Below are 13,522 nucleotides of genomic sequence, written 5' to 3'. Positions count from 1 at the left end.
TGCTTTCTTTTCATGTTTAATCGACTTCAGCCTCCTCTCTAAGAGCTGGGCTACACATTATGTTCAAGAGTAGCCCAGCTTTTGCCTCTTGGAAATTCTGCTTTCACAGATTCACAGAATCATAGAATGGTAGAGTTTGAAGGGACACAGAGGATCATCTAATCCAACCCCCCAACAATGTAGGAATACGCAGGTGGCCCTTATGGGAATCAAACCCACAACTTTGGCGTTATTAGAACCATGGTCTAATCACCTATTTCTGAGGCTATTCCCCCCCCCCCCGGGTTTGGGAAGAGGGTGAATAGGGGAAATTAGCTAATGAATTAAAGTGGAGATCAACAACAGGCAGAGAAGTCAGCCAGCCACTCCTTATACTCTACATACTTGTGATCCCCTTTGTGTTTTTGGCCTGCTGGTGGGGCAGCTTTTGGAATTCTCAGTCACCTGTACAGTGCTGGTTATAATAACAGAAAGCCAAACATTACAAAACCCACAGGCAACCCAACTATGAAACCCACAGGCAACCCAACTATGCAGTGCTCAAAGCAGGGACAATGATAATACTATATATATAAAACCAGTGCTTTTTTTCAGCTGGAGCACAGTTCTGGCACCTCTAAGGTGGGTGCCATTGCGGGCCAGTACTCCCCTGCCCACTTCTTGGCTTTACGGACTTCTAAGAAGCAGGAGTAAAGACACAATGGAGACAACGAAGCCCTTGAAAATAAGTCCAAATTATATCAAACTGCCTTATATTGAGTCGTGCCATTGGTCCATCTGGCTCAGGGGTAGCCAATGGGATGCCCTCCAGGTGTTGTAGACAACAACTCCCGTCATTCCTGACTATTGGCCATGTTGGCTGGGGAAGATGGAGTCCAAAACCTCTGAAAAGCGTCACATTGTCAACACCCTGATCTAGTTCAGGATTGTCTACAGTGAATGGGAGCCATTCTCCAGGGTTTCAGACAAGTAAAATTCCTTTCTGACATAAATAGCACCCCCTCTGCCACCTACACTTTCCAGCCAACTTCAGCAATGTTAAGATTACATGAAATAAATCTTCTGTCAAGGAGTATCCTCAATAAGGCACACAAGTTTATCTTTTTATAGCAGGGGAGGTGCTTTGCTGTCACAGAAAGCTCATCTTCCTGTCATGCTTGTTTCCTTGAACCCAGCAAGCACTACGCAGAAGTGCCAAAATAATGATTCTACATTTTGAAGCAATACACGTAGGCTGAGACGGAAGCCTCCTGCTTTGAAGATCAGTGGTGTGTCAAAATGCACTTGAACATTCTGGAAAAGCAGGAGACTAGCAAATAGTTTTTATGCAAAAACAAAACAAAACATTCTTTCCTTCTCAGAGCCTACCCAATAGCCCAAGTCACCACTGGGGAATCTTTTTTATAATATGCATAAGAATATGTGTCAGTTTATTTGCACAAAGAGTTTGAATGTGACTTCTTCAGTCTTGGAATAAAACTACTTCTTCAAAACTGATTAACCTCCTAGGTAAGTGGAAGGCGGTATTCTATCCCTAGTAAGTTCTTGATGCAAACTTAGATCCTAGATGTGGTAACAGGTGCACGTATTTGCAAAAAGAAAATGTGCATTTATATTCCCCTATTATAAGAAAGACACTTTTGCAGCAGATTGGTTCTGTTTTATTGCATATATGAACAACCTGAGAAACATGGGTCTTCTGGCAACGTACAACATTTTTTGGTTGGTTTGACATCTGGACAGCATGCTTTTCCTTTTATGACTGCACAGATCCTGATATATCAAAGTCTTATTGTTAATGCTTTCTTATTCTGCACTAGGCTGCACATTTTTTGTTGTTGAAGAATGGGCAGGTTCAGGTTGTTCTACTAAATGATAGATGTCATAACAAATGCCTAAAATAGAAAAGAAAGAAAAAATAGCTCACCAGGGGTTCATTTTTTATTAAGTACATCCATGTCATTTTTAGAGCATACATAGAGCTTTGGATGGGGCACAATTGGTCTCCAATGTGGCAGTTAGAATGCAGGCAGGCTTAGACACCCAACTTAGAAGGAATAAGCAAGAATCTGAGCTTCAGCTGCAGTTTATGTAAGGGACTAAGTGCAGGGAGGTAAGTCAGAAAGTGGACACCTGGCAGCCAGCAAACTTCCACAAGTGCAGCCTATGGGGCTGCATGGCAGGCTGTTCAACCCCACCTGTTACATTGAGAATATAGCTCTAGAGGGCATTTTAAGAGAAAAGCCCATGCAATTTCAGGTATGAGTGTTTCATTTGTGGTAGGGACTCAGGATACCCCAGAATAAAGTCATTTTGATCTGAAAGAGATGGACAGGGGAGGTAGCCTACTGGTCAAGGGAAAGTGACCCAGCCCCATTAATCTGGTGGCATCGAGGAAATTATTAGTTGAATACCCAAGAGCAGATGGTGCCAGGTATTCACAGTGGGGTTTAGGATCCCATGTCAAGTGGGGGGAGAACTGTGTTTTTGTAATAATCTGTAGTCAGTAGAAGAGATGGAAGAGGTGATCATGTAGAAAAGAATGGGAAGGTCATGTAGGAAGACAGGATTCTAGGCCCTCTTTCCCATGCGCCTTTACCTGCACATCCAGCCATTGTTTGTCGTCCCAGAAAAAGAAGTGGGGCAGTTCCGAAAGGCACACCATCTCTCATATTCTAAAGGAGACTCAGTTAATTACTTTGTTCCTGAGTATTTCTGCTCAGTGCATTAATCTTAATTTGATGGTGCTGTGAGAGTGGTGCACAGATATGGCATAAGGGATCTCCAGTCTTCCTTCTGACTCCTCCCAGTCCATCCAAGGGAATTTTGATTCATTGGAGTTCTGTTACAAAGGTCAATTTTACGTGGCTAGGGCTCCTCTTATGAGTTGCTCTATCTCATGTGCAGCATTTGAGCCTTTCAGCCCTTTGCTGGACTGGACTTTGAGGAGCCAGACTGGTTGGACAGAGAGTTCATTGCTTGCATGTTGTTGTTTTTAGTGGGACAACAGGGGTTGGTGCAGCCATGCAAGGATTTAACAGGCAAGCTTCAGGTCTCATTGGGTAGAGAGAACTGAATTAGATGCAGCAGCTGAGTTTTCTCTCCTTCCTTGAGAAAAACTGACTGTACTGCAGCAGAAGGGAGAGGAGGTGTTAGCATTAAAGAAAGTAACACTGAAGAAATTACAGGAACTCTCTGGTCACCTCAGTTTTGCATGCCATGTGCTCACTCCTGGCAGAGCATTCATGAGATGGCTGTGTGATGCCATAAAAGCTATGAGAGCTGCGTATCACAGGGTTAGAGTTATGTCAGAAATGAGGAAGGATCTTAGGCTATGGATGGAATTTTTGAAATCATTTAATGGTTTAAAGCTAACCTGCTTTTAGACGCACCATAGGAAAAGGTCCACGAGAGCAGTATGGCAACATCATATGATAAAATATGCCCAGTTAGAGCCTTAAGGGACTACCTAGACATGAGAGGTCAGTCACTAGGACATCTGTTTTGTCCTGCCAACAGAGGCCCATTGATGAAGTTCCTATTTTGGACCATAACAAAGAGGCCTTTGGAATGAATGGGTGCCTGTTTCCTGGACTTCAGAACACATTCATTTAGAATTGGGGCAGCACCAAGAGGGAATTCATAGTATAGGCAGATAGCAGTTTTCTGTCTATATGTCATATGCATGGTTTCTGAAGGGGCAGTGGAAAGACAGTTAATGTTTGTTTATTGTTCACTGTTGTTCTCTTGACAGGTGACTGGGATGGAGGAGACCAAGTCAGAGTCTTCATTACAGTCCACAGCATAGTTTTTGGGGACAGCCATAGGACAACAGGCCCAAATGGAGCTTAGCCGGATGCAGGCAGTTCAATGGTTGGCTACAAAGGAACTAGCTCAGGAAAGGGTGTTGCCCGCTATCTTCCAGAAGGGTGTGGTCAAGCAGCCACCTCACTTCCTGGTTCTGCATATGCGTGGTAATGACCTCAGGCTGGTGAAATGCAAAGTTTTTATTTTACAAGCTTGTTTTGATTTTGATGCTATTAGATGAAGGTGGCCCAAGGTGTTGATTCTTTAATCAAATATCTTACCTGGGAAAGTGTGGCAAGGGCATTCGATAGACTAGAAAGGAAAGGGAACATGGTATTGAGGAAAGCTTTACAGCAGGTGGTGAGATAAAGTATAACAGGGCTGAACTTTCTAGATAAGGTAGAATATATTTATCGGATATGGGAAATTAAACATCCCTGGTGGATCTGCATTGGGGTGTGTAGTTAGCGATACTGGAGAGGTCGGAGAAGAAATGCTAAGTTGTGACTTGCCCTCCTGCAATGGCAAAATTGTGCAGGGAAAGGGAAGAGGCTGGAAGAAACAGTGAGTACCCTGTTCAGGTGAATAGCAATTCCTAAGACTTGCACATAGGGCTGTGGCACTTGTGAGACAAGGAGCGGGTTACTTTTGAGGCTATCCTGTGGCACTAACTATGGGGCTACAATGGGACGAGAATGAGGAAGGCCTGTCTCCTCACTTGAAGAGGTGTGGCATGGGAAAGGGGTGGAATTAATGCCCCCTTTCCTCTTTGCAGGGTAGGCTTGCCCAATGATGACAGGCGTAGCAGCCTGGTAGTTTATATTTCCTGCACATCCACTTTCCCCTCTGCAGATCGCAAGATCAACTGTAATTTTAAAAGGGATCCTTGTGCCTTGTTGTTTATTTGTGATGTCCCCACACAGTGCTTTCATCTGTCACCTTCTCTGGGTCTTAATTTCTGGCAATTCCTCCGATAAAAGCCCTTTGTCATTGCTCTCTGTTTCCCAGTGAAGTGATGTGTCCATGGCATAAACATAAGCAAATGAGAATTGGCTATCATGCAGGCCTCAAACACTGCAGAATCTGGGGTCAAGGTTGGCCCGAGTTACTAGTTTACTGAGAGACCATCAAAAGTTACAATTATCTTCAATTTTAATCCCTTTAAAATAGGAGCAGTAACAACCCTACCATTTTGTTGGGAGGCCAAATATGAGTTGTGGTACAAGTGGATTTCATCAGTCTGTGTATTTCTTTATTAACAAACTTTGTATGCCGCCTCATAACATAAAGCTTTCTAGGCTGCTTACATACAGTGGTACCTCGGGTTAAGTACTTAATTCGTTCCGGAGGTCCGTACTTAACCTGAAACTGTTCTTAACCTGAAGCACCACTTTAGCTAATGGGGCCTCCTGCTGCCGCTACGCCACTGGAGCACAATTTCTGTTCTCATCCTGAAGCAAAGTTCTTAACCTGAAGCACTATTTCTGGGTTAGCGGAGTCTGTAACCTGAAGCGTATGTAACCTGAGGTACCACTGTATTTCCAAACATAGGAGCCAGCTACCAGGAGCCGTAGGGGCTTTTACCCCCATAATAAAATTTTTGAGGGTGCTGCCCCCCCCCAGTTGATAGGCATTCCCATTCAAATGGTGTGTGTGCATTGCATCATGTGATTAGTTTTGCCGGACAGGTCTTACCTAGGCCCCCACAGTAGTTTATTCTAGTTGGCATCTCTGTTTCCAGATGTTGTTCGCTTTGGCCAGTCAAAAAGCAGGAAATGCTGCTGCAGCAGCTGTGGAGGTTACAAACATATATTTCTAAACTTCAGGTCCAACCCGAACGAGAACAAGGACGTCTTTTGTAGCACTTTTATGCTTTGGTCATTTTCCATCAAGAAAATGGAACTTTCAAGCTGCTCCTGTCAGACAAAGTACTGAATGTCCTCTGCTTTTTAGCAGGTTTCCTATGAGCTGACATGAAAGCACTAACCATCTAGTTCTCCAGTGCCCTTATTATCTGCACTCTTCCCAGCTACCATTTCGCAGTGTCACTTTAACCTTAGAAAATATAGAAGCCACAGGAGGAAATAGATCTAGAGTTGCTGAATGTTGAGAGGAAAGGCACTGGTGCTTGACGCACTCGATATTTTTGATGCTCTTTCTGCTTTCTCCCTCCCTCCCTTTCATGGCTAACTTTGTACTTTCCATTCACATGTTCACGTTTGGGAGAGCTTGTTTAGGCAGCTGGCAGGGCCCCCAAGCCCCAACAGGGCCCACTAGCGCTGGCTTCCAAGCCTTGGGCTTACCTGGTGGCAGCAGTGGCAGGCAGCCATTTTAATTTCCCAGAATGACCCTGATGTCACATTGCTCCAGGGCACTGTGGGGAAATAAACTTGCCACCTGCAATCAGATCACATAACTAAATTGGCCTGTGTTTGATGCAGCACCTTATTATTCCTCTCTAGTCCTATATGAAATGCCGCTTTGTTTTATCATTTCAGATGTCTCAGAAATGGACCAACTGAGTTGTTTTTATTGTTGAAAGTATTTTCTGGCTGACAATGGGTTCACAAAAGTGTTTTAATGTGTGGTTCTCGACACTAAAATGCTTTCACAAAGGTGTCTAGCACATCCTAGTCTGTTCTGCAACCATCTTGATGTGAAAATTACTTTTCTAGCCTGTTCCATTTTGTTCTGCCTTTTACATTTACTGTCAAATTGAATAACGATCAAAGACTTACTGTTCTTTATACACATATTTAAAGCACTTAAGAAATGTTCTGTTTCCAGTCCAGAGTATGTTGGTGGAGTAACTTATTGTTAGGACAACCAATTTGGCTTAAACCTAGTTTCCCAAGTTTCTCAGTTGGAGGCACAGCCTTAACTTAAAGAAAATTCGGCCTTCACTGCTACCCTCACTAATAACAAAAGGACTACATACTGCTGCACACCACCCCAATATCCAAGCAGTGCAAGGTTCAGAGGTTCCAGGCACTTACCCTTGGTTTGGTTTCCTCGGAATAGGAGACAGCAGAGACTGTGGTGTCTTTATGATATATGGTTTATTTAAACATATATACAACCTGAGCCTATGTTGGGGGGTAGGGACTCACAGCATTAACACCTCAATAAGTTATTGCTTCTTCCATAGCCACAGTCTTGGATTCAAGCAGAAATCAAGCATGGCTCTCCCTTACAGACTTCTGCTTGCAACCTGCTTCTAGCTTCTAACTCTCACCTTTGTCTTTTGTCCTTCTAACTACCAGCCACTTAAGGGAGGGGGCTTCACCCATTTGTCTTCTCTCCTGGCACCTCTGCTTCCAGCCATGCTGACCTGACAGGGAAGGCCTGATCAAACAGGCCAATCAGGTTGTAAGGGATGCTTTCACTCTTAACCAATCACAGCTTCCATAATTATTGGGGGGAAGCCATGACTGTTTAAAGTGGTATCATAGTGTTTTAAATGTATGGTGTGTATATGGCACTGGTCCTGCAAAGCCTTATTATTAATTATTATTTTTTTAATTTATTTATTGGATTTATATACGGCCCTATATCCAGAGGTCTCAGAGCATTTCACAGAACAAAATCAAAATATAAAACCACAAAATTTATAATCAAAATAAAAACAAGAACCCAATAGCCCCCCTGCCTAAAAGAAAAACCCCACATTTTAAAAGGGCATAGGATGTCAATCAAATCAACCAAAGGGCTGGTTAAAAAGGAACGTCTTTGCCTGGTGCCTAAAGGTATATAATGAAGGGGCCAGGCGAACTTCCCTGGGGAGAGCATTCCACAGATGGGGAGCCACTGCAGAGAAGGCCTGTTTTCCTGTTGCCACCCTCTGGACCTCACGAGGAGGCACACGAAGAAGGGCCTCAGAAGATGATCCCAGGATCCGGGTAGGTTCATCTCAGTCCTGAGTCTTTTAAGGCTTTATAGGTCAAAACCAGCACTTTGAATTGGGCCTGGGAACTAATTGGTAGCCAGTGCAGTCGGACCAGGATCGGTGTAATATGCTCAAACCATCTTGCTCTGGTGAGGAACTTGGCCGCTGAATTCTGCGCTAATTTAAGTTTCAGAACCGTCTTCAGAGGCAGCCCTACATATAGCACATTGCAATAATCTAACCTTGAGGTTACCAGAGCATAGATAATAGTAGTTAGGCTATCCCTGTCCAGATAGGGGCGTAGCTGGGCCACCAGCTGAAGCTGATGGAAGGCACTCTGGCCCATTGATGCCACCTGAGGCTTGAGCAACAGCAAAGGATCCAGGAATACCCCCAAGCTAGAAACCTGCTCCTTCAGAGGAAGTGTAACCCCATCAAGAGCAAGTGATCTCCCACCCACCCGGTCTAGGGAACCACCCATTAACAATGCCTCAGTGCAGCGTGAGGCTGAAAGGGGCGACTCAGCGTTGCGCCAGGGTTTAAATTACCCTGGCCACGCCTCTGAGCCGCCCAATTGGCCACTCACTGTATGGCGTGGCCGGGGCCCCTCAGTGTGACACGGGACGTAGTCCCGCCCCAATGCTGAGGTAGAGGTGGGCCTGGCGGCGAGACCACAACCTGCCTCCACTCGGAAGTGGAAGCGATTATACAGTGATTCCTCAACATTCCTCCTCCCTATTCTTTCAGCTGAAATAGCCTCACACTCTTTGGGTTCACGAAGGATGTCATGGATAGGAAACCTCTTGTTAAATGTGTGCCATCATGATTTTATCCCATTGGCCTGAATTATTTTGCTCATACTAAAAAGGGTTTGAAAAGAAAAAAAAACTTCGGCAAGGAATATAGAATTATATAAGCAGAAGTATGAAATTGGAGAATAATTGCATATAGAGGCCTCTAAAACGCAACAGGAAAAAATAAGAGGCTTGTTTTTGTTATGTGGATGCATAATTCCATCTGCTTGTAATCCTGTTAAGCAAATTGATGTGCTCCAAGCAGCTCAGCGCGTAAAGCATGTAAGAGCCTGCAGAGTTAAGGGCGCGGATTGAACAATGCCCCTAAGGACCACATTAAAAGGCACACAATCCCCTCCAATGTGATTCTGTGTTGGTTCAAACAATAAGCTGCCTATTACTATGAGTGACTTGTGAGACACTGAAATAGGAAATTATGACCATTATAAAACCAGTCCGTTGTGATTTATGCTGATGCTGAACTGATAGGTGCCGCAGTAAAAGAGCAAAACAAAACAACTGAACCAGAAATTGCTCTGGCTACAAAGAGGAAGTAAGTGTGCAAAGAACTGCCCGCAGGGACCAGGAAATAACTAACTAAAGGGCCAGTATAGAAGTGCTCTGAGCTAAATTAACAGGAAACACAATTTGAAGAGCTGGAATCCACAAAAAGCCCCCTTGGTAACAGCCTTTACTAGACAGTCAGTTGCTATAACTGCATTGAAAGCCTGAAAAATCAAAACAAACCAAGTTTCTTAAAATACAGAAGAATGCACAAAAAACAACAACACTGGAATTGGCTACAATGTTCTCTGTAATAACAAATGAGTGAGAAAATGATAGTAATTCCAGAGAAACTGTGTGAGGAAACAATTAAAAAAAAAAACACCTGTCCCCCTAAAAGAACATCAAGCGAGTCATGATCCTATGGGGACACCTAGTGAACATCTTCATAGGCAAAGAAATATTACATTATAATATAGGTCTTTTAGAGCACATTAATAGAACAAGCACATGTACACACACCCTGAATATGCTCCCTAGGAGTAGCATAAGAAGCTATTCTGCTTTTGTATGAGCACTAGGATTCTCAGGCATAATCTTTTGGGTTTTAAGATTGGGGGCTAAGGGGTTTTGGGTCATAATGGTATTGAAGTATGTAGTGGCTGTTCAGATAGTTGGAAAAGCTTTGGGGGGGGGGAGGTTGGCCCAGGAAAGAGCATTCTCTGTGGGTGTCCCTAAGTTGTGGAAGTGCAATCTCACAGAGGTGTGCCTGGCACCTGCGTTATACTGATATCACCGAATGCTGAAGACATACCTCTTTGCCTTGACTTCTGATACCTGATACATATTTTTTAGAACCCACCTTGTTCTGTAATTTTCAGTTGTTTTAAACTGCTTTTAATATTGTTTTGAAATTGTTGTAACCCACCCTGAGACCTTGAGGTGAAGGGAAGACTGTAAACTGTTTATTCTTGTTGTTATTATTGGTTTCTATTGATTTATTAGTTTGTTTGGTGCCTATATAGGATATTGTTTTTTAATGTTTGATGTTTTGCTGTGTTTTTATATATGTTGTAAGCTGCTCAGAGAGGCTGGGGAAACCCAGCAAGATGGGTGGGATATTAAAAAATAATAATTAAAAAACTTATTATTATTGGGGGGCCACTAGGTGGCGCATCGGAAGATGGCTGACAATAACATCTCTCCGACCCACACGAGGTAATTTGGAGGCTATGATGGGGGTAATTAGCCTCCTTAACCCCCCCAGGATTATGGGGGGGACGGCCCTTGCCTGCTGTGCCCTATACCACCCCCGAATTTGTGGGGGTGGGGGCACTAGGCACAAAGCCCTCCTGTGGGACTCCGGCACTCCTGGACGCCGTCCCTGATTCGCACCTCTAGTTTGCAAGAATCTTCAAAAGAAACAATTTGGACGAGATAAATTGCACATACTTCAAGGAAAAAGGGGGAGTAAAGACTGCTGACAGAAGAGATCTCTGATAACAAGGCAAGAACAAAATATGAGAAGATACGTCAAGATACGGTATTGCAAACGACTGAGGGGGGAGGGGGAAATAAAAACTTTCCTATCCTCTTTATGTGATTAACAAGAATCCCCTCCCCTAATGAGTTAGAACTTTAAGGACTTAAGCTGTGATTTAAGGCTGTGTGGAGATAAACTTTCGAACCAAAGCAATGTTTCAAGACGAAGCTGGAAAGTTAAGAGTTTTGGAATGACGCAGTTAAAAATGCCGTCGCCATCTTGGGAGGCATTGTTGGAGCTCTTGGGTCTGGGAGGAGAAAGAGAGAAATAGAGCTGTTTACATATCGTGGATTAACTTCTCTGTGGGACTTAAGAGCGAAAAATGCCTGATTTATGATGGAAAGAGTGATGTTATCTACGAAGGAGATATACGGAAACCATCTGGACTTAGATTGGAAGAACGGGAAATTCACACAGGATTATTATATTTGCTTATCGGCTTAAGGAGACTAACAGAAGAGATCGTAAAAGAAAAAGAGAAATTATATGAACAAGATATGATGTGGAAACACCAAGATAAGACTGGATAGAATTATGAGCTTTGTCTGGACTGATTGAGACTGATTTGGACACTAACGCAGTAATAAGAAGATGATTTGAATCCCCCTTTGGATCTTGAAGTATGGGTTCCCCCAACAAAATTTAAAAATTTGGCTTTGTAATTTGGAATTTATGTGATGTGATTTAATTTGATGTGATTGGCCAGTTAATAAAAATTATTAAAAAAAAAACAAAAAAAACTTATTATTATTATTAAGAATTGAAAGGCGACTGCAGAAAATCTCCTGTTTCTGGTATTCACAAAATAAGTCTGATTTAAAGGGAGGATGGAGCCTAAGACAATAATATTAAACAACTGGTACACTGTTCCTTTCAGATCATCCTTCTCCTCACTTTGCTGGTATGTCCAAAGAGGGCACAGGGATAAAATATATCCAGTCCAAGTAATGATATCAGTTCTATGCATGGTGTCATGGAAATGCAGTTTGTCCTAGGTAGGATTTTAGTTATCCTAAATAAATAGGCAAGGCCACAGATAATTAGCAAGACATCCAGTAGGTATGCCTTTATTTATTTATTTATTTATTTATTTATTTATTTATTTAATTCTGCTGGAATAGGTCTGGACCTTGAGGTCAAAACCCAATCAGTTCTATGCATGATATTTGCTATTTGTGTTATACATAAACAGAAGGTTTGCATCCAGTCATGCCTTTAAGCAAAGGGGAGAGTCCTTCCATTCATAAAAGAGTCTATTGCCTAATGGAAGCTTCCACTAGTGGAAGAAAGGAGGCAATTTGTCCTTCCCAACTGTTCTAGAAGGTCCTCCAACCCTTCAGAACAGATTTATTGGCAGCTATGGGGGGGAATTAGCAAAGATCAGCCCCACTTGCATTAGCAGAGGTGTCGGCTGCATGAAAAGCCCTTCCGTCTGTGGAACAGAACAATTAGATTCCACCCAATGATCTCATTGTTGCAGTTCTGCATAATTTTTCATTGCATGGCTCTTAAGTCCTTAAAAGTTTATTCAGCTCCATACTACTAAGCAGTAACTGCATAATTGAATGTGCCTCCGAGACAGCGTTTGAGACTTCCCTGAATTAGTAATGCCCAAAGGACTATTTATGGTGGTTTGTAATTAAGAGACTGGGGGCCTTATTTCTTTCTAATTAGAGCTTGCCTCCAAATTGTCATTCATACTGAGAAAGTTATCCCATAATGCCACAAGCTTAATGAAAAGAAATTGTCTTTGAACACAAACACCTTATTCCTCTGGTACCTGGAAACCCTATGGGACAGGGACATAAAAGAATGAGCAGAAGAAATGTAATCATTCTTTGGGTTCATTAGTCTCACAATTTGCATCTAAAGGTGAAACTGGATTCTGACCGTGCTAATATGTAGAAACTGCAGGTTGTATTCAACTAAGGCATTGCCTAAGAGGAACAACTTCTGATAATGGAACAGAAATACCCCTCCCTCTTCTCCCCACCCCACCCCACACATCCCGTGCACCCCTCAAATCTATTTTGTGGGTCCCCCAACTCTCTGGAGGATGTGGATGTGTTTGTAGAGGTGCACAAGGGCAGGAGAGAAAATTCTGTTGTGCAAGTTGTTCTGCTTGTGCAATGACTTAATTGAATTCAACCCAGCATGTTAGAATACCAACTTTCATTTGCTTCCCTCCAAATTCTCTTTTTGAAGCATACTCCAAAGATGTAGGGACGCGGGTGGGGCTGTGGGTTAAACCACAGAGCCTGGGACTTGCCAATCAGAAGGTTGGTGGTTCGAATCCCCGCGACGGGGTGAGCTCCTGTTGCTCGGTCCCTGCTCCTGCCAACCTAGCAGTTTGAAAGCACGTCAAAGTGCAAGTAGATAAATAGGTACCGCTCCGGCGGGAAGGTAAACGGCACTGCTCTGGTTCGCCAGAAACGGCTTAGTCATGCAGGCCACATGACCCGGAAGCTGTACGCCGGCTCCCTCGGCCAATAAAGCGAGATGAGCGCCGCAACCCCAGAGTCGGTCACAACTGGACCTAATGGTCAGGGGTCCCTTTACCTTTACCTTTACCAAAGATGTAGCTATGTTCATCAGTGCTCACCAGGCAGGGCACTTGACCTTCCCCCTTCCAGAATCCTAGATGTATTTTAATGTACACAGCCACATGAACATCCAGCTAACAAGAAGTGTAGAGCGATTTCTGAGAGATTTAGCGTGATCCCATTGAGAGCGGCTGCCCAACTAAGAATCCTGCCCATTGCTGGAGAACGTTCCTGCGCCAGGAGACAGTTTAGATGAATGCTGCTTGTTCTGATCTAATGAACCAACGACCTAATGATCCTGCTTCTGCAAATATTATCTGATTTGGAAACCCTAGAAATACAGTAATATAAACCAATGCACACCCTGCAACTGTCCTGGAAAAAACGGGACATTCTGTTTTCCCCCACAACAGCATGGTGGCCGTTTTGGGTGCCATGCTCTTAT

This window comes from Podarcis filfolensis (assembly GCF_964270895.1).
Source record: "Podarcis filfolensis genome assembly, chromosome: 1".
Taxonomy (NCBI): Eukaryota; Metazoa; Chordata; class Lepidosauria; order Squamata; family Lacertidae; genus Podarcis; species Podarcis filfolensis.
The sequence above is the reverse complement of the archived record's forward strand: the minus strand, read 5'-3'. Positions refer to the sequence as shown.